At 45.6% G+C, this 22,936-nt stretch overlaps 23 non-coding genes across 23 annotated transcripts; all 23 read left to right on the forward strand.

Moving 5' to 3' along the window:
- Positions 1-349: 349 nt before the first annotated feature.
- trnae-cuc (transfer RNA glutamic acid (anticodon CUC)) lies at positions 350-421 on the forward strand. Its single transcript has one exon. It is a non-coding gene; the product is annotated as a tRNA-Glu (tRNA).
- Positions 422-1,307: 886 nt separating this feature from the next.
- trnae-uuc (transfer RNA glutamic acid (anticodon UUC)) lies at positions 1,308-1,379 on the forward strand. Its single transcript has one exon. It is a non-coding gene; the product is annotated as a tRNA-Glu (tRNA).
- Positions 1,380-2,247: 868 nt separating this feature from the next.
- Positions 2,248-2,319, forward strand: trnak-cuu (transfer RNA lysine (anticodon CUU)). The gene has a single exon. It is a non-coding gene; the product is annotated as a tRNA-Lys (tRNA).
- An 885-nt stretch (positions 2,320-3,204) lies between these two features.
- On the forward strand, positions 3,205-3,276 carry trnae-uuc (transfer RNA glutamic acid (anticodon UUC)). The gene has a single exon. It is a non-coding gene; the product is annotated as a tRNA-Glu (tRNA).
- An 868-nt stretch (positions 3,277-4,144) lies between these two features.
- Positions 4,145-4,216, forward strand: trnae-cuc (transfer RNA glutamic acid (anticodon CUC)). Its single transcript has one exon. It is a non-coding gene; the product is annotated as a tRNA-Glu (tRNA).
- Positions 4,217-5,101: 885 nt separating this feature from the next.
- Positions 5,102-5,173, forward strand: trnae-uuc (transfer RNA glutamic acid (anticodon UUC)). Its single transcript has one exon. It is a non-coding gene; the product is annotated as a tRNA-Glu (tRNA).
- Positions 5,174-6,041: 868 nt separating this feature from the next.
- On the forward strand, positions 6,042-6,113 carry trnae-cuc (transfer RNA glutamic acid (anticodon CUC)). The gene has a single exon. It is a non-coding gene; the product is annotated as a tRNA-Glu (tRNA).
- Positions 6,114-6,998: 885 nt separating this feature from the next.
- Positions 6,999-7,070, forward strand: trnae-uuc (transfer RNA glutamic acid (anticodon UUC)). Its single transcript has one exon. It is a non-coding gene; the product is annotated as a tRNA-Glu (tRNA).
- Positions 7,071-7,938: 868 nt separating this feature from the next.
- trnak-cuu (transfer RNA lysine (anticodon CUU)) lies at positions 7,939-8,010 on the forward strand. Its single transcript has one exon. It is a non-coding gene; the product is annotated as a tRNA-Lys (tRNA).
- An 885-nt stretch (positions 8,011-8,895) lies between these two features.
- trnae-uuc (transfer RNA glutamic acid (anticodon UUC)) lies at positions 8,896-8,967 on the forward strand. The gene has a single exon. It is a non-coding gene; the product is annotated as a tRNA-Glu (tRNA).
- Positions 8,968-9,835: 868 nt separating this feature from the next.
- On the forward strand, positions 9,836-9,907 carry trnae-cuc (transfer RNA glutamic acid (anticodon CUC)). Its single transcript has one exon. It is a non-coding gene; the product is annotated as a tRNA-Glu (tRNA).
- An 885-nt stretch (positions 9,908-10,792) lies between these two features.
- Positions 10,793-10,864, forward strand: trnae-uuc (transfer RNA glutamic acid (anticodon UUC)). The gene has a single exon. It is a non-coding gene; the product is annotated as a tRNA-Glu (tRNA).
- Positions 10,865-11,732: 868 nt separating this feature from the next.
- trnae-cuc (transfer RNA glutamic acid (anticodon CUC)) lies at positions 11,733-11,804 on the forward strand. The gene has a single exon. It is a non-coding gene; the product is annotated as a tRNA-Glu (tRNA).
- An 885-nt stretch (positions 11,805-12,689) lies between these two features.
- On the forward strand, positions 12,690-12,761 carry trnae-uuc (transfer RNA glutamic acid (anticodon UUC)). The gene has a single exon. It is a non-coding gene; the product is annotated as a tRNA-Glu (tRNA).
- Positions 12,762-13,630: 869 nt separating this feature from the next.
- Positions 13,631-13,702, forward strand: trnae-cuc (transfer RNA glutamic acid (anticodon CUC)). Its single transcript has one exon. It is a non-coding gene; the product is annotated as a tRNA-Glu (tRNA).
- An 885-nt stretch (positions 13,703-14,587) lies between these two features.
- Positions 14,588-14,659, forward strand: trnae-uuc (transfer RNA glutamic acid (anticodon UUC)). The gene has a single exon. It is a non-coding gene; the product is annotated as a tRNA-Glu (tRNA).
- Positions 14,660-15,528: 869 nt separating this feature from the next.
- Positions 15,529-15,600, forward strand: trnae-cuc (transfer RNA glutamic acid (anticodon CUC)). The gene has a single exon. It is a non-coding gene; the product is annotated as a tRNA-Glu (tRNA).
- An 885-nt stretch (positions 15,601-16,485) lies between these two features.
- Positions 16,486-16,557, forward strand: trnae-uuc (transfer RNA glutamic acid (anticodon UUC)). Its single transcript has one exon. It is a non-coding gene; the product is annotated as a tRNA-Glu (tRNA).
- Positions 16,558-17,426: 869 nt separating this feature from the next.
- On the forward strand, positions 17,427-17,498 carry trnae-cuc (transfer RNA glutamic acid (anticodon CUC)). Its single transcript has one exon. It is a non-coding gene; the product is annotated as a tRNA-Glu (tRNA).
- A 1,826-nt stretch (positions 17,499-19,324) lies between these two features.
- trnae-cuc (transfer RNA glutamic acid (anticodon CUC)) lies at positions 19,325-19,396 on the forward strand. Its single transcript has one exon. It is a non-coding gene; the product is annotated as a tRNA-Glu (tRNA).
- An 883-nt stretch (positions 19,397-20,279) lies between these two features.
- On the forward strand, positions 20,280-20,351 carry trnae-uuc (transfer RNA glutamic acid (anticodon UUC)). The gene has a single exon. It is a non-coding gene; the product is annotated as a tRNA-Glu (tRNA).
- Positions 20,352-21,236: 885 nt separating this feature from the next.
- trnae-uuc (transfer RNA glutamic acid (anticodon UUC)) lies at positions 21,237-21,308 on the forward strand. The gene has a single exon. It is a non-coding gene; the product is annotated as a tRNA-Glu (tRNA).
- An 869-nt stretch (positions 21,309-22,177) lies between these two features.
- Positions 22,178-22,249, forward strand: trnae-cuc (transfer RNA glutamic acid (anticodon CUC)). The gene has a single exon. It is a non-coding gene; the product is annotated as a tRNA-Glu (tRNA).
- The last annotated feature ends 687 nt before the right edge of the window (positions 22,250-22,936 follow it).

The raw sequence follows: 22,936 nt of genomic DNA on the forward strand, positions 1-22,936 counted from the left end.
TATCTGAAAGAAGCAGGCTGATGAGCTCTTTCAGTTTATTTATCCTGGCATCTGCAAAACCCATCGTCTCTCAAAGCCCATCATCTTTCATCCATTTTGTGTGCATGCCTCCCCGAACTTGGTGCTGTCATTGTCTGAACCAGTGTTTTATGTTGTTCGATGACCGTCACAAACACGATGGGCCGAATGGCCTCCCACTGTGCCGTGAATGTTCTATGTTCCAATGTGCTAAAAGAAAATGCCATTTTGGGCGAGCAGCTTTTTTTTGGATCGAAAGAGACCTGAATTTCAAAGGGACAATTAGGAAAGAAAAGGTTGGACTCCTCTCTCGCATGCATCAGCCGTAGCTTCCCTGGTGGTCTAGTGGTTAGGATTCGGCGCTCTCACCGCCGCGGCCCGGGTTCGATTCCCGGTCAGGGAACCATGCTTTCTTGGTGCTCGTCGTTCTGGTGCCAACGAATGTCCCATCACTGAGCCCAATGCTTGCTCCTGATCAACATTAGCTTTTTCGCCAACATAAATGCTAATCGAGCAGCGGGCAGCCGATCATTCTTTAATCTAACAAGCCATTAGAGCGACATACAATGCACTTTCATGCCTTCTGTAAAATGCCTACATTTCTTTAAAATGTGTTGACGCTGATCAAAGTTTGTGGGAAGATTTTTGTTGCCATTTCTCCCAAGATTCGGAAAAGACCTGTTGCTTGTCACTTTAATTGTCGCCAACCTTTAACTGCAGCTCACAGTGTCAGAACAGTAACTGTTCTCATTAGCCATTTATGTCTCTCCTGGCACGACATCTCCTTAACAACACCAACTAATCCCAGCACCTCTTTCTTCAAATTGAATTCCAGTGTAAAAAATGAGCGTTTTCAAAGCTACGGAAGATTGTGCAAGATTGGAAGGAGTGTGCGACTGGAGATAATGGGCCTGAGGCAGTGAGAACATCTCTTGAACATTATCAGTACCTGAAAGGAGGGAGATGAGATCTTTGAGTTTATTTCTCCTGGCATTAGCAAAACCCATCGTCCCTCAATGCCCAACATCTTTCATCCATTTCGAGTGCATGCCGACCCGAACTTGGTGCTGTCATTGTCTGAACAAGTGTTTCATGTTCTTCGATGACCGTCGCAGACACGATGGGCCGAATGGCCTCCTTCTGTGCCCTGAATGTTCTGTGTTTCTCTGTACGAAAAGAAAATGCCATTTTGGCTGAGCAGCTTGTTTGGGGAGAAAGGGACGTGAAATGCAGAGACAAATAGGAAAAAGAGGCTTGGACTGATGGCCTGCAAGATCGTGCCATGTGCTTCCCTGGTGGTCTAGTGGTTAGGATTCGGCGCTTTCACCGCCGCGGCCCGGGTTCGATTCCCGGTCAGGGAACGTTATTTGCAAAGTGCTGTTTGTTCTGATGCCAGTGATTGCTCCTGATCGCTATCAGTTTTACACTGCTGTGGTTGCAACAAGGGGCTGCCCATCATTCCTTTATCTCACAACCCATTAGAGTGACACACAATGTACTTTCTTGCCTTCTGTAAAATGCCAGTATTTATTTTTAAAGAGTCGTGACGCTGATCAAAGTTTGTGGGAAGGTTTTTGTTGCCATTTCCAGCAGATTTGGAAAAGATCTGCTGCCTGACACTCTAATTGTCGCCAACCTTTAACTATAGCTCACAGTGTCAGAACAGTCACTGTTTTTTAGACTTTTATGTCTCTTCTGCCACTACATCTCCTTAACAACACCAGCTGATCACAGCACCGCTTTCTTCAAAATGAGGCCCAGTGTAAAAAAAAATGCACGGTTTCAAAGCGAAGGGAGGTGTGCAAGATTGGAAGGAGTGTGCGACTGGATATAATGGGCCTGAGGCAGTGAGAACATCTCTTGAGCATAAAGACATTCAGTATCTGAAAGAAGCAGGCTGATGAGCTCTTTCAGTTTATTTATCCTGGCATCTGCAAAACCCATCGTCTCTCAAAGTCCATCATCTTTCATCCATTTTGTGTGCATGCCTACCCGAACTTGGTGCTGTCATTGTCTGAACCAGTGTTTTATGTTGTTCGATGACCGTCACAAACACGATGGGCCGAATGGCCTCCCACTGTGCCGTGAATGTTCTATGTTCCAATGTGCTAAAAGAAAATGCCATTTTGGGCGAGCAGCTTTTTTTTGGATCGAAAGAGACCTGAATTTCAAAGGGACAATTAGGAAAGAAAAGGTTGGACTCCTCTCTCGCATGCATCAGCCGTGGCTTCCCTGGTGGTCTAGTGGTTAGGATTCAGCGCTCTTACCGCCGCGGTCCGGGTTCGATTCCCAGTCAGGGAAGATTGCTTTCTTGGTGCTCGTCGTTCTGGTGCCAACGAATGTCCCATCACTGAGCCCAATGCTTGCTCCTGATCAACATTAGCTTTTTCGCCAACATAAATGCTAATCGAGCAGCGGGCAGCCGATCATTCTTTAATCTAACAAGCCATTAGAGCGACATACAATGCACTTTCATGCCTTCTGTAAAATGCCTACATTTCTTTAAAATGTGTTGACGCTGATCAAAGTTTGTGGGAAGATTTTTGTTGCCATGTCTCCCAAGATTCGGAAAAGACCTGTTGCTTGTCACTTTAATTGTCGCCAACCTTTAACTGTAGCTCACAGTGTCAGAACAGTAACTGTTCTCATTAGCCATTTATGTCTCTCCTGGCACGACATCTCCTTAACAACACCAACTAATCACAGCACCTCTTTCTTCAAATTGAATTCCAGTGTAAAAAATGAGCGTTTTCAAAGCTAAGGAAGATGTGCAAGATTGGAAGGAGTGTGCGACTGGAGATAATGGGCCTGAGGCAGTGAGAACATCTCTTGAACATTATCAGTACCTGAAAGGAGGGAGATGAGATCTTTGAGTTTATTTCTCCTGGCATCAGCAAAACCCATCGTCCCTCAATGCCCAACATCTTTCATCCATTTCGAGTGCATGCCGACCCGAACTTGGTGCTGTCATTGTCTGAACAAGTGTTTCATGTTCTTCGATGACCGTCGCAGACACGATGGGCCGAATGGCCTCCTTCTGTGCCCTGAATGTTCTGTGTTTCTATGTACGAAAAGAAAATGCCATTTTGGCCGAGCAGCTTGTTTGGGGAGAAAGGGACGTGAAATGCAGAGACAAATAGGAAAAAGAGGCTTGGACTGATGGCCTGCAAGATCGTGCCATGTGCTTCCCTGGTGGTCTAGTGGTTAGGATTCGGCGCTTTCACCGCCGCGGCCCGGGTTCGATTCCAGGTCAGGGAACGTTATTTGCAAAGTGCTGTTCGTTCTGATGCCAGTGATTGCTCCTGATCGCTATCAGTTTTACACTGCTGTGGTTGCAACAAGGGGCTGCCCATCATTCCTTTATCTCACAACCCATGAGAGTGACACACAATGTACTTTCTTGCCTTCTGTAAAATGCCAGTATTTATTTTTAAAGAGTCGTGACGCTGATCAAAGTTTGTGGGAAGGTTTTTGTTGCCATTTCCAGCAGATTTGGAAAAGATCTGCTGCCTGACACTCTAATTGTCGCCAACCTTTAACAATAGCTCACAGTGTCAGAACAGTCACTGTTTTTTAGACTTTTATGTCTCTTCTGCCACGACATCTCCTTAACAACACCAGCTGATCACAGCACCGCTTTCTTCAAAATGAGGCCCAGTGTAAAAAAAAATGCACGGTTTCAAAGCGAAGGGAGGTGTGCAAAATTGGAAGGAGTGTGCGACTGGATAAAATGGGCCTGAGGCAGTGAGAACATCTCTTGAGCATAAAGACATTCAGTATCTGAAAGAAGCAGGCTGATGAGCTCTTTCAGTTTATTTATCCTGGCATCTGCAAAACCCATCGTCTCTCAAAGTCCATCATCTTTCATCCATTTTGTGTGCATGCCTACCCGAACTTGGTGCTGTCATTGTCTGAACCAGTGTTTTATGTTGTTCGATGACCGTCACAAACACGATGGGCCGAATGGCCTCCCACTGTGCCGTGAATGTTCTATGTTCCAATGTGCTAAAAGAAAATGCCATTTTGGGCGAGCAGCTTTTTTTTGGATCGAAAGAGACCTGAATTTCAAAGGGACAATTAGGAAAGAAAAGGTTGGACTCCTCTCTCGCATGCATCAACCGTAGCTTCCCTGGTGGTCTAGTGGTTAGGATTCGGCGCTCTCACCGCCGCGGCCCGGGTTTGATTCCCGGTCAGGGAAGATTGCTTTCTTCGTGCTCGTCGTTCTGGTGCCAACGAATGTCCCATCACTGAGCCCAATGCTTGCTCCTGATCAACATTAGCTTTTTCGCCAACATAAATGCTAATCGAGCAGCGGGCAGCCGATCATTCTTTAATCTAACAAGCCATTAGAGCGACATACAATGCACTTTCATGCCTTCTGTAAAATGCCTACATTTCTTTAAAATGTGTTGACGCTGATCAAAGTTTGTGGGAAGATTTTTGTTGCCATTTCTCCCAAGATTCGGAAAAGACCTGTTGCTTGTCACTTTAATTGTCGCCAACCTTTAACTGTAGCTCACAGTGTCAGAACAGTAACTGTTCTCATTAGCCATTTATGTCTCTCCTGGCACGACATCACCTTAACAACACCAACTAATCACAGCACCTCTTTCTTCAAATTGAATTCCAGTGTAAAAAATGAGCGTTTTCAAAGCTAAGGAAGATGTGCAAGATTGGAAGGAGTGTGCGACTGGAGATAATGGGCCTGAGGCAGTGAGAACATCTCTTGAACATTATCAGTACCTGAAAGGAGGGAGATGAGATCTTTGAGTTTATTTCTCCTGGCATCAGCAAAACCCATCGTCCCTCAATGCCCAACATCTTTCATCCATTTCGAGTGCATGCCGACCCGAACTTGGTGCTGTCATTGTCTGAACAAATGTTTCATGTTCTTCGATGACCGTCGCAGACACGATGGGCCGAATGGTCTCCTTCTGTGCCCTGAATGTTCTGTGTTTCTATGTACGAAAAGAAAATGCCATTTTGGCCGAGCAGCTTGTTTGGGGAGAAAGGGACGTGAAATGCAGAGACAAATAGGAAAAAGAGGCTTGGACTGATGGCCTGCAAGATCGTGCCATGTGCTTCCCTGGTGGTCTAGTGGTTAGGATTCGGCGCTTTCACCGCCGCGGCCCGGGTTCGATTCCCGGTCAGGGAACGTTATTTGCAAAGTGCTGTTCGTTCTGATGCCAGTGATTGCTCCTGATCGCTATCAGTTTTACACTGCTGTGGTTGCAACAAGGGGCTGCCCATCATTCCTTTATCTCACAACCCATTAGAGTGACACACAATGTACTTTCTTGCCTTCTGTAAAATACCAGTATTTATTTTTAAAGAGTCGTGACGCTGATCAAAGTTTGTGGGAAGGTTTTTGTTGCCATTTCTAACAGATTTGGAAAAGATCTGCTGCCTGACACTCTAATTGTCGCCAACCTTAACTATAGCTCACAGTGTCAGCACAGTCACTGTTTTTTTAGACTTTTATGTCTCTTCTGCCACTACATCTCCTTAACAACACCAGCTGATCACAGCACCGCTTTCTTCAAAATGAGGCCCAGTGTAAAAAAAAATGCACGGTTTCAAAGCGAAGGGAGGTGTGCAAAATTGGAAGGAGTGTGCGACTGGATATAATGGGCCTGAGGCAGTGAGAACATCTCTTGAGCATAAAGACATTCAGTATCTGAAAGAAGCAGGCTGATGAGCTCTTTCAGTTTATTTATCCTGGCATCTGCAAAACCCATCGTCTCTCAAAGTCCATCATCTTTCATCCATTTTGTGTGCATGCCTACCCGAACTTGGTGCTGTCATTGTCTGAACCAGTGTTTTATGTTGTTCGATGACCGTCACAAACACGATGGGCCGAATGGCCTCCCACTGTGCCGTGAATGTTCTATGTTCCAATGTGCTAAAAGAAAATGCCATTTTGGGCGAGCAGCTTTTTTTTGGATCGAAAGAGACCTGAATTTCAAAGGGACAATTAGGAAAGAAAAGGTTGGACTCCTCTCTCGCATGCATCAGCCGTAGCTTCCCTGGTGGTCTAGTGGTTAGGATTCGGCGCTCTCACCGCCGCGGCCCGGGTTCGATTCCCGGTCAGGGAACCATGCTTTCTTGGTGCTCGTCGTTCTGGTGCCAACGAATGTCCCATCACTGAGCCCAATGCTTGCTCCTGATCAACATTAGCTTTTTCGCCAACATAAATGCTAATCGAGCAGCGGGCAGCCGATCATTCTTTAATCTAACAAGCCATTAGAGCGACATACAATGCACTTTCATGCCTTCTGTAAAATGCCTACATTTCTTTAAAATGTGTTGACGCTGATCAAAGTTTGTGGGAAGATTTTTGTTGCCATTTCTCCCAAGATTCGGAAAAGACCTGTTGCTTGTCACTTTAATTGTCGCCAACCTTTAACTGCAGCTCACAGTGTCAGAACAGTAACTGTTCTCATTAGCCATTTATGTCTCTCCTGGCACGACATCTCCTTAACGACACCAACTAATCACAGCACCTCTTTCTTCAAATTGAATTCCAGTGTAAAAAATGAGCGTTTTCAAAGCTACGGAAGATGTGCAAGATTGGAAGGAGTGTGCGACTGGAGATAATGGGCCTGAGGCAGTGAGAACATCTCTTGAACATTATCAGTACCTGAAAGGAGGGAGATGAGATCTTTGAGTTTATTTCTCCTGGCATCAGCAAAACCCATCGTCCCTCAATGCCCAACATCTTTCATCCATTTCGAGTGCATGCCGACCCGAACTTGGTGCTGTCATTGTCTGAACAAGTGTTTCATGTTCTTCGATGACCGTCGCAGACACGATGGGCCGAATGGCCTCCTTCTGTGCCCTGAATGTTCTGTGTTTCTCTGTACGAAAAGAAAATGCCATTTTGGCTGAGCAGCTTGTTTGGGGAGAAAGGGACGTGAAATGCAGAGACAAATAGGAAAAAGAGGCTTGGACTGATGGCCTGCAATATCGTGCCATGTGCTTCCCTGGTGGTCTAGTGGTTAGGATTCGGCGCTTTCACCGCCGCGGCCCGGGTTCGATTCCCGGTCAGGGAACGTTATTTGCAAAGTGCTGTTTGTTCTGATGCCAGTGATTGCTCCTGATCGCTATCAGTTTTACACTGCTGTGGTTGCAACAAGGGGCTGCCCATCATTCCTTTATCTCACAACCCATTAGAGTGACACACAATGTACTTTCTTGCCTTCTGTAAAATGCCAGTATTTATTTTTAAAGAGTCGTGACGCTGATCAAAGTTTGTGGGAAGGTTTTTGTTGCCATTTCCAGCAGATTTGGAAAAGATCTGCTGCCTGACACTCTAATTGTCGCCAACCTTTAACTATAGCTCACAGTGTCAGAACAGTCACTGTTTTTTAGACTTTTATGTCTCTTCTGCCACTACATCTCCTTAACAACACCAGCTGATCACAGCACCGCTTTCTTCAAAATGAGGCCCAGTGTAAAAAAAAATGCACGGTTTCAAAGCGAAGGGAGGTGTGCAAGATTGGAAGGAGTGTGCGACTGGATATAATGGGCCTGAGGCAGTGAGAACATCTCTTGAACATAAAGACATTCAGTATCTGAAAGAAGCAGGCTGATGAGCTCTTTCAGTTTATTTATCCTGGCATCTGCAAAACCCATCGTCTCTCAAAGTCCATCATCTTTCATCCATTTTGTGTGCATGCCTACCCGAACTTGGTGCTGTCATTGTCTGAACCAGTGTTTTATGTTGTTCGATGACCGTCACAAACACGATGGGCCGAATGGCCTCCCACTGTGCCGTGAATGTTCTATGTTCCAATGTGCTAAAAGAAAATGCCATTTTGGGCGAGCAGCTTTTTTTTGGATCGAAAGAGACCTGAATTTCAAAGGGACAATTAGGAAAGAAAAGGTTGGACTCCTCTCTCGCATGCATCAGCCGTAGCTTCCCTGGTGGTCTAGTGGTTAGGATTCAGCGCTCTTACCGCCGCGGTCCGGGTTCGATTCCCAGTCAGGGAAGATTGCTTTCTTGGTGCTCGTCGTTCTGGTGCCAACGAATGTCCCATCACTGAGCCCAATGCTTGCTCCTGATCAACATTAGCTTTTTCGCCAACATAAATGCTAATCGAGCAGCGGGCAGCCGATCATTCTTTAATCTAACAAGCCATTAGAGCGACATACAATGCACTTTCATGCCTTCTGTAAAATGCCTACATTTCTTTAAAATGTGTTGACGCTGATCAAAGTTTGTGGGAAGATTTTTGTTGCCATGTCTCCCAAGATTCGGAAAAGACCTGTTGCTTGTCACTTTAATTGTCGCCAACCTTTAACTGTAGCTCACAGTGTCAGAACAGTAACTGTTCTCATTAGCCATTTATGTCTCTCCTGGCACGACATCTCCTTAACAACACCAACTAATCACAGCACCTCTTTCTTCAAATTGAATTCCAGTGTAAAAAATGAGCGTTTTCAAAGCTAAGGAAGATGTGCAAGATTGGAAGGAGTGTGCGACTGGAGATAATGGGCCTGAGGCAGTGAGAACATCTCTTGAACATTATCAGTACCTGAAAGGAGGGAGATGAGATCTTTGAGTTTATTTCTCCTGGCATCAGCAAAACCCATCGTCCCTCAATGCCCAACATCTTTCATCCATTTCGAGTGCATGCCGACCCGAACTTGGTGCTGTCATTGTCTGAACAAGTGTTTCATGTTCTTCGATGACCGTCGCAGACACGATGGGCCGAATGGCCTCCTTCTGTGCCCTGAATGTTCTGTGTTTCTATGTACGAAAAGAAAATGCCATTTTGGCCGAGCAGCTTGTTTGGGGAGAAAGGGACGTGAAATGCAGAGACAAATAGGAAAAAGAGGCTTGGACTGATGGCCTGCAAGATCGTGCCATGTGCTTCCCTGGTGGTCTAGTGGTTAGGATTCGGCGCTTTCACCGCCGCGGCCCGGGTTCGATTCCCGGTCAGGGAACGTTATTTGCAAAGTGCTGTTCGTTCTGATGCCAGTGATTGCTCCTGATCGCTATCAGTTTTACACTGCCGTGGTTGCAACAAGGGGCTGCCCATCATTCCTTTATCTCACAACCCATGAGAGTGACACACAATGTACTTTCTTGCCTTCTGTAAAATGCCAGTATTTATTTTTAAAGAGTCGTGACGCTGATCAAAGTTTGTGGGAAGGTTTTTGTTGCCATTTCCAGCAGATTTGGAAAAGATCTGCTGCCTGACACTCTAATTGTCGCCAACCTTTAACAATAGCTCACAGTGTCAGAACAGTCACTGTTTTTTAGACTTTTATGTCTCTTCTGCCACTACATCTCCTTAACAACACCAGCTGATCACAGCACCGCTTTCTTCAAAATGAGGCCCAGTGTAAAAAAAAATGCACGGTTTCAAAGCGAAGGGAGGTGTGCAAAATTGGAAGGAGTGTGCGACTGGATAAAATGGGCCTGAGGCAGTGAGAACATCTCTTGAGCATAAAGACATTCAGTATCTGAAAGAAGCAGGCTGATGAGCTCTTTCAGTTTATTTATCCTGGCATCTGCAAAACCCATCGTCTCTCAAAGTCCATCATCTTTCATCCATTTTGTGTGCATGCCTACCCGAACTTGGTGCTGTCATTGTCTGAACCAGTGTTTTATGTTGTTCGATGACCGTCACAAACACGATGGGCCGAATGGCCTCCCACTGTGCCGTGAATGTTCTATGTTCCAATGTGCTAAAAGAAAATGCCATTTTGGGCGAGCAGCTTTTTTTTGGATCGAAAGAGACCTGAATTTCAAAGGGACAATTAGGAAAGAAAAGGTTGGACTCCTCTCTCGCATGCATCAACCGTAGCTTCCCTGGTGGTCTAGTGGTTAGGATTCGGCGCTCTCACCGCCGCGGCCCGGGTTTGATTCCCGGTCAGGGAAGATTGCTTTCTTCGTGCTCGTCGTTCTGGTGCCAACGAATGTCCCATCACTGAGCCCAATGCTTGCTCCTGATCAACATTAGCTTTTTCGCCAACATAAATGCTAATCGAGCAGCGGGCAGCCGATCATTCTTTAATCTAACAAGCCATTAGAGCGACATACAATGCACTTTCATGCCTTCTGTAAAATGCCTACATTTCTTTAAAATGTGTTGACGCTGATCAAAGTTTGTGGGAAGATTTTTGTTGCCATTTCTCCCAAGATTCGGAAAAGACCTGTTGCTTGTCACTTTAATTGTCGCCAACCTTTAACTGTAGCTCACAGTGTCAGAACAGTAACTGTTCTCATTAGCCATTTATGTCTCTCCTGGCACGACATCTCCTTAACAACACCAACTAATCACAGCACCTCTTTCTTCAAATTGAATTCCAGTGTAAAAAATGAGCGTTTTCAAAGCTAAGGAAGATGTGCAAGATTGGAAGGAGTGTGCGACTGGAGATAATGGGCCTGAGGCAGTGAGAACATCTCTTGAACATTATCAGTACCTGAAAGGAGGGAGATGAGATCTTTGAGTTTATTTCTCCTGGCATCAGCAAAACCCATCGTCCCTCAATGCCCAACATCTTTCATCCATTTCGAGTGCATGCCGACCCGAACTTGGTGCTGTCATTGTCTGAACAAGTGTTTCATGTTCTTCGATGACCGTCGCAGACACGATGGGCCGAATGGCCTCCTTCTGTGCCCTGAATGTTCTGTGTTTCTATGTACGAAAAGAAAATGCCATTTTGGCCGAGCAGCTTGTTTGGGGAGAAAGGGACGTGAAATGCAGAGACAAATAGGAAAAAGAGGCTTGGACTGATGGCCTGCAAGATCGTGCCATGTGCTTCCCTGGTGGTCTAGTGGTTAGGATTCGGCGCTTTCACCGCCGCGGCCCGGGTTCGATTCCAGGTCAGGGAACGTTATTTGCAAAGTGCTGTTCGTTCTGATGCCAGTGATTGCTCCTGATCGCTATCAGTTTTACACTGCCGTGGTTGCAACAAGGGGCTGCCCATCATTCCTTTATCTCACAACCCATGAGAGTGACACACAATGTACTTTCTTGCCTTCTGTAAAATGCCAGTATTTATTTTTAAAGAGTCGTGACGCTGATCAAAGTTTGTGGGAAGGTTTTTGTTGCCATTTCCAGCAGATTTGGAAAAGATCTGCTGCCTGACACTCTAATTGTCGCCAACCTTTAACAATAGCTCACAGTGTCAGAACAGTCACTGTTTTTTAGACTTTTATGTCTCTTCTGCCACTACATCTCCTTAACAACACCAGCTGATCACAGCACCGCTTTCTTCAAAATGAGGCCCAGTGTAAAAAAAAATGCACGGTTTCAAAGCGAAGGGAGGTGTGCAAAATTGGAAGGAGTGTGCGACTGGATAAAATGGGCCTGAGGCAGTGAGAACATCTCTTGAGCATAAAGACATTCAGTATCTGAAAGAAGCAGGCTGATGAGCTCTTTCAGTTTATTTATCCTGGCATCTGCAAAACCCATCGTCTCTCAAAGTCCATCATCTTTCATCCATTTTGTGTGCATGCCTACCCGAACTTGGTGCTGTCATTGTCTGAACCAGTGTTTTATGTTGTTCGATGACCGTCACAAACACGATGGGCCGAATGGCCTCCCACTGTGCCGTGAATGTTCTATGTTCCAATGTGCTAAAAGAAAATGCCATTTTGGGCGAGCAGCTTTTTTTTGGATCGAAAGAGACCTGAATTTCAAAGGGACAATTAGGAAAGAAAAGGTTGGACTCCTCTCTCGCATGCATCAACCGTAGCTTCCCTGGTGGTCTAGTGGTTAGGATTCGGCGCTCTCACCGCCGCGGCCCGGGTTTGATTCCCGGTCAGGGAAGATTGCTTTCTTCGTGCTCGTCGTTCTGGTGCCAACGAATGTCCCATCACTGAGCCCAATGCTTGCTCCTGATCAACATTAGCTTTTTCGCCAACATAAATGCTAATCGAGCAGCGGGCAGCCGATCATTCTTTAATCTAACAAGCCATTAGAGCGACATACAATGCACTTTCATGCCTTCTGTAAAATGCCTACATTTCTTTAAAATGTGTTGACGCTGATCAAAGTTTGTGGGAAGATTTTTGTTGCCATTTCTCCCAAGATTCGGAAAAGACCTGTTGCTTGTCACTTTAATTGTCGCCAACCTTTAACTGTAGCTCACAGTGTCAGAACAGTAACTGTTCTCATTAGCCATTTATGTCTCTCCTGGCACGACATCTCCTTAACAACACCAACTAATCACAGCACCTCTTTCTTCAAATTGAATTCCAGTGTAAAAAATGAGCGTTTTCAAAGCTAAGGAAGATGTGCAAGATTGGAAGGAGTGTGCGACTGGAGATAATGGGCCTGAGGCAGTGAGAACATCTCTTGAACATTATCAGTACCTGAAAGGAGGGAGATGAGATCTTTGAGTTTATTTCTCCTGGCATCAGCAAAACCCAACGTCCCTCAATGCCCAACATCTTTCATCCATTTCGAGTGCATGCCGACCCGAACTTGGTGCTGTCATTGTCTGAACAAGTGTTTCATGTTCTTCGATGACCGTCGCAGACACGATGGGCCGAATGGCCTCCTTCTGTGCCCTGAATGTTCTGTGTTTCTATGTACGAAAAGAAAATGCCATTTTGGCCGAGCAGCTTGTTTGGGGAGAAAGGGACGTGAAATGCAGAGACAAATAGGAAAAAGAGGCTTGGACTGATGGCCTGCAAGATCGTGCCATGTGCTTCCCTGGTGGTCTAGTGGTTAGGATTCGGCGCTTTCACCGCCGCGGCCCGGGTTCGATTCCCGGTCAGGGAACGTTATTTGCAAAGTGCTGTTTGTTCTGATGCCAGTGATTGCTCCTGATCGCTATCAGTTTTACACTGCTGTGGTTGCAACAAGGGGCTGCCCATCATTCCTTTATCTCACAACCCATTCGAGTGACACACAATGTACTTTCTTGCCTTCTGTAAAATGACAGTATTTATTTTTAAAGAGTCGTGACGCTGATCAAAGTTTGTGGGAAGGTTTTTGTTGCCATTTCCAGCAGATTTGGAAAAGATCAGCTGCCTGACACTCTAATTGTCGCCAACCTTTAACTATAGCTCACAGTGTCAGCACAGTCACTGTTTTTTTAGACTTTTATGTCTCTTCTGCCACTACATCTCCTTAACAACACCAGCTGATCACAGCACCGCTTTCTTCAAAATGAGGCCCAGTGTAAAAAAAAATGCACGGTTTCAAAGCGAAGGGAGGTGTGCAAGATTGGAAGGAGTGTGCGACTGGATATAATGGGCCTGAGGCAGTGAGATCATCTCTTGAGCATAAAGACATTCAGTATCTGAAAGAAGCAGGCTGATGAGCTCTTTCAGTTTATTTATCCTGGCATCTGCAAAACCCATCGTCTCTCAAAGTCCATCATCTTTCATCCATTTTGTGTGCATGCCTACCCGAACTTGGTGCTGTCATTGTCTGAACCAGTGTTTTATGTTGTTCGATGACCGTCACAAACACGATGGGCCGAATGGCCTCCCACTGTGCCGTGAATGTTCTATGTTCCAATGTGCTAAAAGAAAATGCCATTTTGGGCGAGCAGCTTTTTTTTGGATCGAAAGAGACCTGAATTTCAAAGGGACAATTAGGAAAGAAAAGGTTGGACTCCTCTCTCGCATGCATCAGCCGTAGCTTCCCTGGTGGTCTAGTGGTTAGGATTCGGCGCTCTCACCGCCGCGGCCTGGGTTCGATTCCCGGTCAGGGAAGATTGCTTTCTTGGTGCTCGTCGTTCTGGTGCCAACGAATGTCCCATCACTGAGCCCAATGCTTGCTCCTGATCAACATTAGCTTTTTCGCCAACATAAATGCTAATCGAGCAGCGGGCAGCCGATCATTCTTTAATCTAACAAGCCATTAGAGCGACATACAATGCACTTTCATGCCTTCTGTAAAATGCCTACATTTCTTTAAAATGTGTTGACGCTGATCAAAGTTTGTGGGAAGATTTTTGTTGCCATTTCTCCCAAGATTCGGAAAAGACCTGTTGCTTGTCACTTTAATTGTCGCCAACCTTTAACTGTAGCTCACAGTGTCAGAACAGTAACTGTTCTCATTAGCCATTTATGTCTCTCCTGGCACGACATCTCCTTAACAAGACCAACTAATCACAGCACCTCTTTCTTCAAATTGAATTCCAGTGTAAAAAATGAGCGTTTTCAAAGCTAAGGAAGATGTGCAAGATTGGAAGGAGTGTGCGACTGGAGATAATGGGCCTGAGGCAGTGAGAACATCTCTTGAACATTATCAGTACCTGAAAGGAGGGAGATGAGATCTTTGAGTTTATTTCTCCTGGCATCAGCAAAACCCATCGTCCCTCAATGCCCAACATCTTTCATCCATTTCGAGTGCATGCCGACCCGAACTTGGTGCTGTCATTGTCTGAACAAGTGTTTCATGTTCTTCGATGACCGTCGCAGACACGATGGGCCGAATGGTCTCCTTCTGTGCCCTGAATGTTCTGTGTTTCTATGTACGAAAAGAAAATGCCATTTTGGCCGAGCAGCTTGTTTGGGGAGAAAGGGACGTGAAATGCAGAGACAAATAGGAAAAAGAGGCTTGGACTGATGGCCTGCAAGATCGTGCCATGTGCTTCCCTGGTGGTCTGGTGGTTAGGATTCGGCGCTTTCACCGCCGCGGCCCGGGTTCGATTCCCGGTCAGGGAACGTTATTTGCAAAGTGCTGTTCGTTCTGATGCCAGTGATTGCTCCTGATCGCTATCAGTTTTACACTGCTGTGGTTGCAGCAAGGGGCTGCCCATCATTCCTTTATCTCACAACCCATTAGAGTGACACACAATGTACTTTCTTGCCTTCTGTAAAATACCAGTATTTATTTTTAAAGAGTCGTGACGCTGATCAAAGTTTGTGGGAAGGTTTTTGTTGCCATTTCTAACAGATTTGGAAAAGATCTGCTGCCTGACACTCTAATTGTCGCCAACCTTTAACTATAGCTCACAGTGTCAGCACAGTCACTGTTTTTTTAGACTTTTATGTCTCTTCTGCCACTACATCTCCTTAACAACACCAGCTGATCACAGCATCGCTTTCTTCAAAATGAGGCCCAGTGTAAAAAAAAATGCACGGTTTCAAAGCGAAGGGAGGTGTGCAAAATTGGAAGGAGTGTGCGACTGGATATAATGGGCCTGAGGCAGTGAGAACATCTCTTGAGCATAAAGACATTCAGTATCTGAAAGAAGCAGGCTGATGAGCTCTTTCAGTTTATTTATCCTGGCATCTGCAAAACCCATCGTCTCTCAAAGTCCATCATCTTTCATCCATTTTGTGTGCATGCCTACCCGAACTTGGTGCTGTCATTGTCTGAACCAGTGTTTTATGTTGTTCGATGACCGTCACAAACACGATGGGCCGAATGGCCTCCCACTGTGCCGTGAATGTTCTATGTTCCAATGTGCTAAAAGAAAATGCCATTTTGGGCGAGCAGCTTTTTTTTGGATCGAAAGAGACCTGAATTTCAAAGGGACAATTAGGAAAGAAAAGGTTGGACTCCTCTCTCGCATGCATCAGCCGTAGCTTCCCTGGTGGTCTAGTGGTTAGGATTCGGCGCTCTCACCGCCGCGGCCCGGGTTCGATTCCCGGTCAGGGAAGATTGCTTTCTTGGTGCTCGTCGTTCTGGTGCCAACGAATGTCCCATCACTGAGCCCAATGCTTGCTCCTGATCAACATTAGCTTTTTCGCCAACATAAATGCTAATCGAGCAGCGGGCAGCCGATCATTCTTTAATCTAACAAGCCATTAGAGCGACATACAATGCACTTTCATGCCTTCTGTAAAATGCCTACATTTCTTTAAAATGTGTTGACGCTGATCAAAGTTTGTGGGAAGATTTTTGTTGCCATTTCTCCCAAGATTCGGAAAAGACCTGTTGCTTGTCACTTTAATTGTCGCCAACCTTTAACTGTAGCTCACAGTGTCAGAACAGTAACTGTTCTCATTAGCCATTTATGTCTCTCCTGGCACGACATCTCCTTAACAACACCAACTAATCACAGCACCTCTTTCTTCAAATTGAATTCCAGTGTAAAAAATGAGCGTTTTCAAAGCTAAGGAAGATGTGCAAGATTGGAAGGAGTGTGCGACTGGAGATAATGGGCCTGAGGCAGTGAGAACATCTCTTGAACATTATCAGTACCTGAAAGGAGGGAGATGAGATCTTTGAGTTTATTTCTCCTGGCATCAGCAAAACCCATCGTCCCTCAATGCCCAACATCTTTCATCCATTTCGAGTGCATGCCGACCCGAACTTGGTGCTGTCATTGTCTGAACAAGTGTTTCATGTTCTTCGATGACCGTCGCAGACACGATGGGCCGAATGGCCTCCTTCTGTGCCCTGAATGTTCTGTGTTTCTATGTACGAAAAGAAAATGCCATTTTGGCCGAGCAGCTTGTTTGGGGAGAAAGGGACGTGAAATGCAGAGACAAATAGGAAAAAGAGGCTTGGACTGATGGCCTGCAAGATCGTGCCATGTGCTTCCCTGGTGGTCTAGTGGTTAGGATTCGGCGCTTTCACCGCCGCGGCCCGGGTTCGATTCCCGGTCAGTGAACGTTATTTGCAAAGTGCTGTTCGTTCTGATGCCAGTGATTGCTCCTGATTGCTATCACTTTTACACTGCTGTGGTTGCAACAAGGGGCTGCCCATCATTCCTTTATCTCACAACCCATTAGAGTGACACACAATGTACTTTCTTGCCTTCTGTAAAATGCCAGTATTTATTTTTAAAGAGTCGTGACGCTGATCAAAGTTTGTGGGAAGGTTTTTGTTGCCATTTCTAACAGATTTGGAAAAGATCTGCTGCCTGACACTCTAATTGTCGCCAACCTTTAACTATAGCTCACAGTGTCAGAACAGTCACTGTTTTTTTAGACTTTTATGTCTCTTCTGCCACTACATCTCCTTAACAACACCAGCTGATCACAGCACCGCTTTCTTCAAAATGAGGCCCAGTGTAAAAAAAAATGCACGGTTTCAAAGCGAAGTGAGGTGTGCAAGATTGGAAGGAGTGTGCGACTGGATATAATGGGCCTGAGGCAGTGAGAACATCTCTTGAGCATAAAGACATTCAGTATCTGAAAGAAGCAGGCTGATGAGCTCTTTCAGTTTATTTATCCTGGCATCTGCAAAACCCATCGTCTCTCAAAGTCCATCATCTTTCATCCATTTTGTGTGCATGCCTACCCGAACTTGGTGCTGTCATTGTCTGAACCAGTGTTTTATGTTGTTCGATGACCGTCACAAACACGATGGGCCGAATGGCCTCCCACTGTGCCGTGAATGTTCTATGTTCCAATGTGCTAAAAGAAAATGCCATTTTGGGCGAGCAGCTTTTTTTTGGATCGAAAGAGACCTGAATTTCAAAGGGACAATTAGGAAAGAAAAGGTTGGACTCCTCTCTCGCATGCATCAGCCGTAGCTTCCCTGGTGGTCTAGTGGTTAGGATTCGGCGCTCTCACCGCCGCGGCCCGGGTTCGATTCCCGGTCAGGGAAGATTGCTTTATTGGTGCTCGTCGTTCTGGTGCCAACGAATGTCCCATCACTGAGCCCAATGCTTGCTCCTGATCAACATTAGCTTTTTCGCCAACATAAATGCTAATCGAGCAGCGGGCAGCCGATCATTCTTTAATCTAACAAGCCATTAGAGCGACATACAATGCACTTTCATGCCTTCTGTAAAATGCCTACATTTCTTTAAAATGTGTTGACGCTGATCAAAGTTTGTGGGAAGATTTTTGTTGCCATTTCTCCCAAGATTCGGAAAAGACCTGTTGCTTGTCACTTTAATTGTCGCCAACCTTTAACTGTAGCTCACAGTGTCAGAACAGTAACTGTTCTCATTAGCCATTTATGTCTCTCCTGGCACGACATCTCCTTAACAACACCAACTAATCACAGCACCTCTTTCTTCAAATTGAATTCCAGTGTAAAAAATGAGCGTTTTCAAAGCTAAGGAAGATGTGCAAGATTGGAAGGAGTGTGCGACTGGAGATAATGGGCCTGAGGCAGTGAGAACATCTCTTGAACATTATCAGTACCTGAAAGGAGGGAGATGAGATCTTTGAGTTTATTTCTCCTGGCATCAGCAAAACCCATCGTCCCTCAATGCCCAACATCTTTCATCCATTTCGAGTGCATGCCGACCCGAACTTGGTGCTGTCATTGTCTGAACAAGTGTTTCATGTTCTTCGATGACCGTCGCAGACACGATGGGCCGAATGGCCTCCTTCTGTGCCCTGAATGTTCTATGTTTCTATGTACGAAAAGAAAATGCCATTTTGGCCGAGCAGCTTGTTTGGGGAGAAAGGGACGTGAAATGCAGAGAGAAATAGGAAAAAGAGGCTTGGACTGATGGCCTGCAAGATCGTGCCATGTGCTTTCCTGGTGGTCTAGTGTTTAGGATTCAGTGCTTTCACCGCCGCGGCCCGTGTTCGATTCCCGGTCAGGAATCGTTATTTGCAAAGTGCTGTTCGTTCTGATGCCAGTGATTGCTCCTGATCGCTATCAGTTTTACACTGCTGTGGTTGCAACAAGGGGCTGCCCATCATTCCTTTATCTCACAACCCATTAGAGTGACACACAATGTACTTTCTTGCCTTCTGTAAAATGCCAGTATTTATTTTTAAAGAGTCGTGACGCTGATCAAAGTTTGTGGGAAGGTTTTTGTTGCCATTTCCAGCAGATTTGGAAAAGATCTGCTGCCTGACACTCTAATTGTCGCCAACCTTTAACAATAGCTCACAGTGTCAGCACAGTCACTGTTTTTTTAGACTTTTATGTCTCTTCTGCCACTACATCTCCTTAACAACACCAGCTGATCACAGCACCGCTTTCTTCAAAATGAGGCCCAGTGTAAAAAAAAATGCACGGTTTCAAAGCGAAGGGAGGTGTGCAAGATTGGAAGGAGTGTGCGATTGGATATAATGGGCCTGAGGCAGTGAGAACATCTCTTGAGCATAAAGACATTCAGTATCTGAAAGAAGCAGGCTGATGAGCTCTTTCAGTTTATTTATCCTGGCATCTGCAAAACCCATCGTCTCTCAAAGTCCATCATCTTTCATCCATTTTGTGTGCATGCCTACCCGAACTTGGTGCTGTCATTGTCTGAACCAGTGTTTTATGTTGTTCGATGACCGTCACAAACACGATGGGCCGAATGGCCTCCCACTGTGCCGTGAATGTTCAATGTTCCAATGTGCGAAAAGAAAATGCCATTTTGGGCGAGCAGCTTTTTTTTGGATCGAAAGAGACCTGAATTTCAAAGGGACAATTAGGAAAGAAAAGGTTGGACTCCTCTCTCGCATGCATCAGCCGTAGCTTCCCTGGTGGTCTAGTGGTTAGGATTCGGTGCTCTCACCGCCGCGGCTCGGGTTCGATTCCCGGTCAGGGAAGATTGCTTTCTTGGTGCTCGTCGTTCTGGTGCCAACGAATGTCCCATCACTGAGCCCAATGCTTGCTCCTGATCAACATTAGCTTTTTCGCCAACATAAATGCTAATCGAGCAGCGGGCAGCCAATCATTCTTTAATCTAACAAGCCATTCGAGCGACATACAATGCACTTTCATGCCTTCTGTAAAATGCCTACTTTTCTTTAAAATGTGTTGACGCTGATCAAAGTTTGTGGGAAGATTTTTTTTGCCATTTCTCCCAAGATTCGGAAAAGACCTGTTGCTTGTCACTTTAATTGTCGCCAACCTTTAACTGTAGCTCAGTGTCAGAACAGTAACTGTTCTCATTAGCCATTTATGTCTCTCCTGGCACGACATCTCCTTAACAACACCAACTAATCACAGCACCTCTTTCTTCAAATTGAATTCCAGTGTAAAAAATGAGCGTTTTCAAAGCTAAGGAAGATGTGCAAGATTGGAAGGAGTGTGCGACTGGAGATAATGGGCCTGAGGCAGTGAGAACATCTCTTGAACATTATCAGTACCTGAAAGGAGGGAGATGAGATCTTTGAGTTTATTTCTCCTGGCATCAGCAAAACCCATCGTCCCTCAATGCCCAACATCTTTCATCCATTTCGAGTGCATGCCGACCCGAACTTGGTGCTGTCATTGTCTGAACAAGTGTTTCATGTTCTTCGATGACCGTCGCAGACACGATGGGCCGAATGGCCTCCTTCTGTGCCCTGAATGTTCTGTGTTTCTATGTACGAAAAGAAAATGCCATTTTGGCCGAGCAGCTTGTTTGGGGAGAAAGGGACGTGAAATGCAGAGACAAATAGGAAAAAGAGGCTTGGACTGATGGCCTGCAAGATCGTGCCATGTGCTTCCCTGGTGGTCTAGTGGTTAGGATTCGGCGCTTTCACCGCCGCGGCCCGGGTTCGATTCCTGGTCAGGGAAGATTGCTTTCTTGGTGCTCGTCGTTCTGGTGCCAACGAATGTCCCATCACTGAGCCCAATGCTTGCTCCTGATCAACATTAGCTTTTTCGCCAACATAAATGCTAATCGAGCAGCGGGCAGCCGATCATTCTTTAATCTAACAAGCCATTAGAGCGACATACAATGCACTTTCATGCCTTCTGTAAAATGCCTACATTTCTTTAAAATGTGTTGACGCTGATCAAAGTTTGTGGGAAGATTTTTTTTGCCATTTCTCCCAAGATTCGGAAAAGACCTGTTGCTTGTCACTTTAATTGTCGCCAACCTTTAACTGTAGCTCACAGTGTCAGAACAGTAACTGTTCTCATTAGCCATTTATGTCTCTCCTGGCACGACATCTCCTTAACAACACCAACTAATCACAGCACCTCTTTCTTCAAATTGAATTCCAGTGTAAAAAATGAGCGTTTTCAAAGCTAAGGAAGATGTGCAAGATTGGAAGGAGTGTGCGACTGGAGATAATGGGCCTGAGGCAGTGAGAACATCTCTTGAACATTATCAGTACCTGAAAGGAGGGAGATGAGATCTTTGAGTTTATTTCTCCTGGCATCAGCAAAACCCATCGTCCCTCAATGCCCAACATCTTTCATCCATTTCGAGTGCATGCCGACCCGAACTTGGTGCTGTCATTGTCTGAACAAGTGTTTCATGTTCTTCGATGACCGTCGCAGACACGATGGGCCGAATGGCCTCCTTCTGTGCCCTGAATGTTCTGTGTTTCTATGTACGAAAAGAAAATGCCATTTTGGCCGAGCAGCTTGTTTGGGGAGAAAGGGACGTGAAATGCAGAGACAAATAGGAAAAAGAGGCTTGGACTGATGGCCTGCAAGATCGTTCTATGTGCTTCACTGGTGGTCTAGTGGTTAGGATTTGGCGCTTTCACCGCCGCGGCCCGGGTTCGATTCCCGGTCAGGGAACGTTATTTGCAAAGTGCTGTTTGTTCTGATGCCAGTGATTGCTCCTGATCGCTATCAGTTTTACACTGCTGTGGTTGCAACAAGGGGCTGCCCATCATTCCTTTATCTCACAACCCATTAGAGTGACACACAATGTACTTTCTTGCCTTCTGTAAAATGCCAGTATTTATTTTTAAAGAGTCGTGACGCTGATCAAAGTTTGTGGGAAGGTTTTTGTTGCCATTTCCAGCAGATTTGGAAAAGATCTGCTGCCTGACACTCTAATTGTCGCCAACCTTTAACTGTAGCTCACAGTGTCAGCACAGTCACTGTTTTTTTAGACTTTTATGTCTCTTCTGCCACTACATCTCCTTAACAACACCAGCTGATCACAGCACCGCTTTCTTCAAAATGAGGCCCAGTGTAAAAAAAAATGCACGGTTTCAAAGCGAAGGGAGGTGTGCAAGATTGGAAGGAGTGTGCGACTGGATATAATGGGCCTGAGGCAGTGAGAACATCTCTTGAGCATAAAGACATTCAGTATCTGAAAGAAGCAGGCTGATGAGCTCTTTCAGTTTATTTATCCTGGCATCTGCAAAACCCATCGTCTCTCAAAGTCCATCATCTTTCATCCATTTTGTGTGCATGCCTACCCGAACTTGGTGCTGTCATTGTCTGAACCAGTGTTTTATGTTGTTCGATGACCGTCACAAACACGATGGGCCGAATGGCCTCCCACTGTGCCGTGAATGTTCTATGTTCCAATGTGCTAAAAGAAAATGCCATTTTGGGCGAGCAGCTTTTTTTTGGATCGAAAGAGACCAGAATTTCAAAGGGACAATTAGGAAAGAAAAGGTTGGACTCCTCTCTCGCATGCATCAGCTGTAGCTTCCCTGGTGGTCTAGTGGTTAGGATTCGGCGCTCTCACCGCCGCGGCCCGGGTTCGATTCCCGGTCAGGGAAGATTGCTTTCTTGGTGCTCGTCGTTCTGGTGCCAACGAATGTCCCATCACTGAGCCCAATGCTTGCTCCTGATCAACATTAGCTTTTTCGCCAACATAAATGCTAATCGAGCAGCGGGCAGCCGATCATTCTTTAATCTAACAAGCCATTAGAGCGACATACAATGCACTTTCATGCCTTCTGTAAAATGCCTACATTTCTTTAAAATGTGTTGACGCTGATCAAAGTTTGTGGGAAGATTTTTGTTGCCATTTCTCCCAAGATTCGGAAAAGACCTGTTGCTTGTCACTTTAATTGTCGCCAACCTTTAACTGTAGCTCACAGTGTCAGAACAGTAACTGTTCTCATTAGCCATTTATGTCTCTCCTGGCACGACATCTCCTTAACAACACCAACTAATCACAGCACCTCTTTCTTCAAATTGAATTCCAGTGTAAAAAATGAGCGTTTTCAAAGCTAAGGAAGATGTGCAAGATTGGAAGGAGTGTGCGACTGGAGATAATGGGCCTGAGGCAGTGAGAACATCTCTTGAACATTATCAGTACCTGAAAGGAGGGAGATGAGATCTTTGAGTTTATTTCTCCTGGCATCAGCTAAACCCATCGTCCCTCAATGCCCAACATCTTTCATCCATTTCGAGTGCATGCCGACCCGAACTTGGTGCTGTCATTGTCTGAACAAGTGTTT

Source organism: Heptranchias perlo, chromosome 2, assembly GCF_035084215.1.
Source record: "Heptranchias perlo isolate sHepPer1 chromosome 2, sHepPer1.hap1, whole genome shotgun sequence".
Classification (NCBI taxonomy): Eukaryota; Metazoa; Chordata; class Chondrichthyes; order Hexanchiformes; family Hexanchidae; genus Heptranchias; species Heptranchias perlo.